This window comes from Rhinolophus sinicus, linkage group LG02, assembly GCF_036562045.2.
Source record: "Rhinolophus sinicus isolate RSC01 linkage group LG02, ASM3656204v1, whole genome shotgun sequence".
NCBI lineage: Eukaryota > Metazoa > Chordata > Mammalia > Chiroptera > Rhinolophidae > Rhinolophus > Rhinolophus sinicus.
In genome coordinates this window covers 48,312,825-48,320,000 of record NC_133752.1, presented here as the reverse complement: position 1 = coordinate 48,320,000, position 7,176 = coordinate 48,312,825, and positions in this window count along the sequence as shown.

Genomic DNA, 7,176 nt, shown 5'->3' with positions numbered 1-7,176 from the left:
AGAGATTTGTAACTGATGTTCGCGACAGCTGGTGGATGGCGCCAGCAGCCTGTATCTGTTCTCGAACATACCTGGAGGCAGCTTCGGGGGAAGGGGGAGAGGTAGAACTGCGGGGAGAATAGGCAGAAAAAGAATCAGGTGTATGAGAGAATGTGTGTGTGTGTGTGTGTGTGTGTGTGTGTGTGTGTGTGTGTGTGATAGAAGTACACGTGTGCACACACTTCTCTAAATGTATCATTTAACAGATTTTTTTAAATGGAGGTCCATCATCACTATAGTTGCCTACGGTTTCATCCTAGTAACCAAGCAAGGAAGAGAAGACTGAAAATCACTCCGCGGAAGCGAACGAAGTGTGCCCGGCTGGTCGGTGCCAAGGAGCTCAGGAAAGAGGTCCTGCCACGTCTACAAATTGCGAGATACCGAACGCTGTTCCGACCGCCGCCACTGCGCTGCAGCTCCGCGACCCGGGAGGCCCAGTGGAGCTGGCCCTGCCCCGGGGCCCCGCAGCGGCCAAAGTGTGGCGCCCCGACCACCTCAAATAACGGTGAAGCGCTCTGGGGCTTCACCCGGGGCTTCCGTGGGCGTGGGAGGCCCCACCCGGCCTGCAGGGGACGCGCAGGGCCTCGGTGGGCATAGCCCGGGCCTGGAGCTGGAGCGCCAGAGCAGCCCTCCCGGCCCGCAGGGTTCGCGCCCAGGCCGCGGTGAGCCGCACGGTCGACCGCCGACCGCCTGCATGCACACGAGGCTCAGTCTATGACCTCGAAACTCGGGCTAAAACTCGGGGAGATGCGGAAGGAAGGGGGAACGGACTACACACAGCTCTGCCCTGAACACCAAGTTTCATTCCTCTCCAAAGACGCGCCGTCAGTGCAACGGCGGACAGGCAGCTCTGGGGCCCGTGGGGCTGCCTGGCGGGACGGGGGGGGGGGGGGGGGGGCAGGGGGGGCTCCAATCCGGGGGCGTTGGGGGAGGGTTCTCAAGCCCTCTCCTTCTGGCTGGATGCTGTGCTAGAGGAGGGAACCCGACTGACGGAGCACACGTGGCAGCTGGGAATGGAGCCCGCAGGCCCCCGCCGGGCGTGTGCCCAGCGCACGAGGGGCCCACCCTGGGCCAAGGGTCTGGGGATAGAGCCCACCCCAGGCGCAAGAGAACTGGGACCAGGCGTGGGGACCTACGTCCTGAATCTCAAACAGACTTCGTTCGCTGATCTCAGTAAGGAATTTGTCAAAAGGCAGAGCCCGGACCTGAGAAGGAAACAAGGTGCCTGCCATTTCCGAACTCGCTCGAATTTCCTAGGCCTTGTCATCCCATAAAGGAAATGGAGAACGTGGTAGCGAGAGTCTGATAATGTGTGGAGACCAGTTTCCTGGGACTCACTGTCCAGTGACGAGAGTTTAGCTCAATCCAAACCGTGGGAGGGTCTCAAAGGAGAAAACACGAGAGGAAGGGTCTATAAAGTAAAAGACAGCTAGACTACCAAAGGCAGCGGCCACAGGTACCCTTACCTGCCCTAGAGGGACATTGTGTTCTGCGGGTGAGGGCGCTTCCTGTGCAGGTGAGATGTGCGAGGCAGGTATCCGCAAAGGCACTGCCCTCTGGGCTTAAAGCCGTCGTCAGATAAGCAAAACAAGAGAAACAAACCCAGCTAGTGGGCTTTAATAACCTCAGTCCCAGCATCACCCACACAGCCAGTACCACCACGGACTCGAGGACCCAATGTCTGCCAACTGGAGAGAGGAGAGGGGGCCCAGCTTGAGCCTGTATATAGGATTCTCCTGTGAGGAGCCTCTTTCGGGGCAAATGAGAATGAGCCTGCAAACAGCGTTTTTTAATTCATCTTCCCAGTTAATCAAGATGAATTCCGATTTTTCTCATTGAATTTTGTGATTCAAGAGAGCCGCAGTCCCCAAACTCTTCGTTTTTTCTTTCCAGGTCCTTTTTGAACGAGAAGGACCTCTGGGAGCTCCCGGCGTTCATTCCCTGAAGGGCCACCCTTCTCTCCTCACCTGGGCGTAAATTTCTATAAGGCCCAGGCCAGACAGCATCTCCAGGCATTGGGGAGATTACTTCAGCCCCTGTCTGTAGGTGGGACCGCAGAGCACATTCCAAACATTTCCCTTAGGAACGGTTTTCCCAGTTCACAAAGTCTTTCCGCACCAGATCTGGCCCTTCTCGCTGGAAGGAGGCCGAGTTCCCTCATTCTCTACTCTCCTACAGACCCCGCTCTTTAGGAAGAACCTCGTTTGCACCAGTAGCATATAAGAGATCGCATCTGGGGAACAGACCCTTAAGGGAAGCGAGTTTTCTGCCCAGCTGAATAGAACCAGGTAAAATAAGAAAGCCCGGACTTTGGCTGTGGAACTGAGAGACTCACGGACCACGACACCACTTCCCGATTTCGAGGGAGGGAAGGCACCGCAGACATTAATTTTAGGCTGCTTGAACAGCTAGGGGACAGGAGGGTGGCTGTTGCTGTAAACCAGCATTATAGAAAAAGTACTGAAGAAAAGGAGTTGGAGGATGAAGCCATTACAAGTGGAAGACCATTTACCACTTGGGGGTAGGGGAGGTATTGCTAGTTTTATGGACTTACTCATTTCTCCTGCCTTCTTGGGCCCTAGATTTGTTCATGAGCCACTCTGGGGGGAAAAATGTTTTAAAAACCTTCTCCTTGGAAACAGAAGTGGTCATTGGCAGTTGGCTTTTACAGAGGCTAATTGGGAAGACAAAGACCAGGAGCTCCTAAATTCCCTGTTGCTCTAGGGGAAAGGAAAGCCAGGGGCCTAAAGAAAACAGCTTAATTGTAATGTTGGCCAACAGGTCAAGGGGAAGTTGACTCCAGCCCCACCACCACCACCTACCTGCAGCAAATTCTGCAGCAGGCTTCTCAGACTTCACACAGCCTCCAACAATCAGTTCACCACAAAGGATCTCTGAAATGCAAAGGTCTCCAACATGCATCTAGATTTTTCAGGTACTGCGAGCAACATGAGACAGATCAGGAGGGAAGTCAAGAGAAATGCTTCCAAATCTTAGAGAGAGAGAAGCGTACAACAGCAAGAAACCCCAGTTAAAACCTGGAGGAGTTGGTTGTATTCATTTGTATCACCCCGAATTTTTGTCCCAAAGAAAGTATTGCTGGAAATCTAAGTTTGGTATTGCAAACTCTCTGATAGAATCTCAACTGCAAGGAGTATTTTAAATGGCCAGTGAGTCCTCCTCTTCCTTGTTGTTCTATGCATGAGTATAACTTGTGTGCCTTGGAGAGTGACACACATTACTACACACCATGTTGGGAGGTGATAGATATATGAATGTATTCTAACCCTTACTTGATCTTCCATTTTACCCAAAGAAAATCTTTGCATTGAACTCACCCATTCGCTACTTAAGCTGTGCATGCTTATTTAGACAGCAATTTGTCAGATATTTACATATATATTTGGAGTTAAAAGAGACTCCTGATAGCTCTGAGATCATTCCTCTGCCTCCATGCTTGGAAAAAGGAGTCAGTTGCATTAAAGGTTTATCGTTTTCTTTAAAACCTTCAAGAGAATGCAACGTTCTCTGTGGCTTCATTGTAGTGTGTGTGTGTGTGTGCACGCGTGCGCACTTTCAAAAAAATATTCCTTGAATACCCCCCTATGTGCCAAACACTGTGCAATGTCCTGGGGATACAATAGTAAACAAGGAGCATATGGTCCTGTGTTCTTGCAGTTTGACTATTCTGGGTTTCAGTTTTCCAAAAGGTAGTACAGATGCAGTTTTGTCCAAACTGTCACCACTCTAGCCTTTCAAGTCTCTCTGAGGCATTATACTGAAAGGAGAAGAAAGGGATGGAGGGAGGGAGACAGACAGGGAGGGAGGACAGAGGCATGAGGACAAGCAGACTGTCCACCTGGAAACCATCATTCTCCTTCCAGGTAGAGCATGCATCCCTGGCTGACAGTCACCTTAAGTGTGCTTAAAGCGAGGTCCCTTGAAGTCATCTACTTCTGTGTTCTTTTCTATCTCATGAAGATGAATGACAATGTGCTGATTTCATATTTGCTTTTGCAGTCGCTTTTCTCTTCGTAATCGCCTTTACCAGCATACTTAGGCAGGCATCAGGACCAATCCTACACCAGAGGCAATGAAGCCCAAGTCTTCAACTGTATTTGCTGTGTTTACTGTTTCCCTGGTGGACTGGCTTCTCTCTGCTTCTGCTGTATTGAGAGGTGTGTAAAAGTCCAGTAGATAGGCAGGAAGAGGAACCTTCTGTCCATCAACTTCAACTGGCAAGTCATGCCAAGCTCACACTGAAAAGAACAAGGTCTACAGCAGCTTTCCTCTTAATCAAGAGCCAGCTCCCCTGAGTTTGTTTTTCTAGGGGTTTACTGCCTCCCTTCCTTCCTTCATCCCAAGTAGCCAACAGCAGCTTCAGCACCTATCACTCACTCCCTCTCTATCCTTCCATCTTGCTACCTGACTCTCTTGGAAACAGAGTTATGTTCCTAGTTCTCAAAGGAAAGGTAAGGGGGGCAATTCCAAACCCCCATTCCTAAATCGAAATCCACGGTTCCTTCTCTCCTTTGTAATTTTTTTTCTTTTCCTGGGTTTCTTTATTTTCCCTAGATTTCCAGCATCCGACCAACCAGAGTAAAGTTGGAAGTGTGTCTGTGGTCATGTTCTGTGGGGAGATAAATAATAATTGCCTGTGAAGCCAGACCCAGGTACTCTGTATTTCTGAAATTCCTTCATGAGAAACAACAGTAGAATACGCTTAGCCAAACTATATATCCGAAGTATAGGATACAGTCATCACCTCTCACATTTGCATGACACTTCATATTTTATGAAGTCCTTTTGCTTTTGAGTTTCACAACAACTTTGTGAGGCAGAAATTATTATTAAGATAATTTTACGGATGAGGAAATGGAAGAGTATTGAAGTTAAGTGACTTGTCCAAGTTACGAGCAAGAAATAGAAACCAGCTCTTGGGTACAAGTTTTCTGACCCTAAAGAAATTAACCAGTGCTTCTTTCACAGCACGTGGGGCCATCCTGTTGGCATTTTCAAATAATCATGAAAGTGGTCTTCCTCAAGATTCTTTACCTCCAATGCACTACTCTTTACCCAGAAAACAGAAATAGGTCTGGTACATACTGTATTAGTTATCTATGCTATCTAATAAATTATCTCCAAATGTAATGGCTTAAAAAAACAAACACTGGTGAACTCACACAGTTGCTGTAGGTCAGGAATCCCTGAGAGTTTAGCTGGGTGATTCTGCCTCAGGGCCTCTCATAAGGTTGTAGGCAAGATGTTGGCCAGGGATGCAGCCATGTGAAAGCTTGACTGGGGCTGGAGGATCTGCTCCCAAAGTTCACTTACACTCCTGGCAAATTAGTGCTGATTGTTGGCAGAGGCCTGTTTCTCACCAAACGGACCTCCCCATAGGGCTGCTTGAGTGTCCTCACCACGTGGCAGCTGACTTCCCCGAGAGTGAGCAATCCAGAAAAGAGAGCAAGGAGAAAGCCACAATGCCCTTCATAATCCAGTCACACACACACACCATCACTTCTGCTACACTGTTCATTAGAAGCAAGTCAGTAAATACAGCCACATTCAAGACAAAGGGGATTAAGCTCTATCTTTTAAAAGAAGGAAGGTCAAAGATTTTTGGAAGTATTTGAAAACCACCACAGGTCATTAGGCATTAAGTTTCACATAAAAGAAAATATCCCTTGCTCCTTCTCTTTCCACTTTCACTTTTCTTAACCTTTCCTCAGTGGAATAGTTGTCCTGCACAAGACAGCAGAACCTAAGCCAGGAGCAACCTGAGGACTAGGCCTTTCATGATGATGTTGATGATGACGATGATGATGATGGTGTAATGGCTAAGACTTCAGGCACTGTTCCAAGAACTTTATCTATATTACTCATGTAATTCTCCCAAGAACCCTATAAAGTAGGTACAATTATCATCTTTATTTTACAGATGAGACGAACGAGGCACAGAGATGTAGAGTCATCTGCCCAAGATCACACGACCTGTCAGTGATAAGCAGATACTCTGGTTTCACAGTCCTACTTCCCACCACTATGCGATCTCTTGATTGTGGCGATGACAAAAGATTTCTCAAATCCACTCATTCACTTGGGACCATTTGGATTTGGGAGAAAATTAAACAAATCTTTACAGACCAAGTAAAGAGCACAAAGAGGGAAGAAGAAAAACCCAGGGTAGGGAGAAAGGTTTACAAAATTCTTTTCAAGAGCTGAGTCATTGCGTCAAGCACAAGGGCCTAAGCTGCTATGAGGACTAGTAGAATTCCTGCAAACCATGGACCCACATCCAGGGCTCAGACTGGAGGCGTGAAATTTGTTGGACGCCTTTGTTTGAAGGTGATTAGACCATCTGGTAATAACTAAGTTAATGTATTTTCAGCAACTTTGCCTTTCTGTAGTCTATACAAGCGGATTGGTCCCAAACAACTTACTGATAACTGATAGTTTTTTCGTACTTTACGCACCTCCCAAAATAAAACTATATCATAGAGGTGTGCTGGTTTTCTTCCTCAATTTGATATCTCTGTCTCCCTTGTAATAACCAAATATATAGGATAATTATACCTCAACATTTCCTTTGGCTTTGTCAAGGTAGACATAGGCAATAACATTACAGAGATGGTAAGCTCCTCTACAGTAATAATATGCAGCTATATAAATTGTGTAGTTACAAATTCTTTCCCTAGAATGAGGAAAGGATCCATATTTTAAAATATCTTCAGCTAAACTAGCCCTGATTATTCAAAGTATACTAAAATAGAAGCTCTGAGGCTTCTACTTCAGAAATCTGGCCAGGCTCCAATAGATACTAAACACCACAGAGATGTGATTTCACTTATATGTGTAATCTAAAAAAATAAAACAAACAAACAAAACAGAAACAAAGTCATAGATACAGAAAACAAATTGGTGGTCAACAGATAGGAAGTGGGTTGAGAGATGGGTGAAAAAGGTGAAAGAGACTAAGAAGTACAAATTGCCAGTTATAAAAATAATCATGGAGATATAAAATACAGCATAGGGAATATAGTCAATAATATTGTAATAACTATGTATGGTGTCAGAGGGTACTAGACTTATCAGGGGGATCACTTCGTAAGTTATATAAATGTCTAATCACTATGT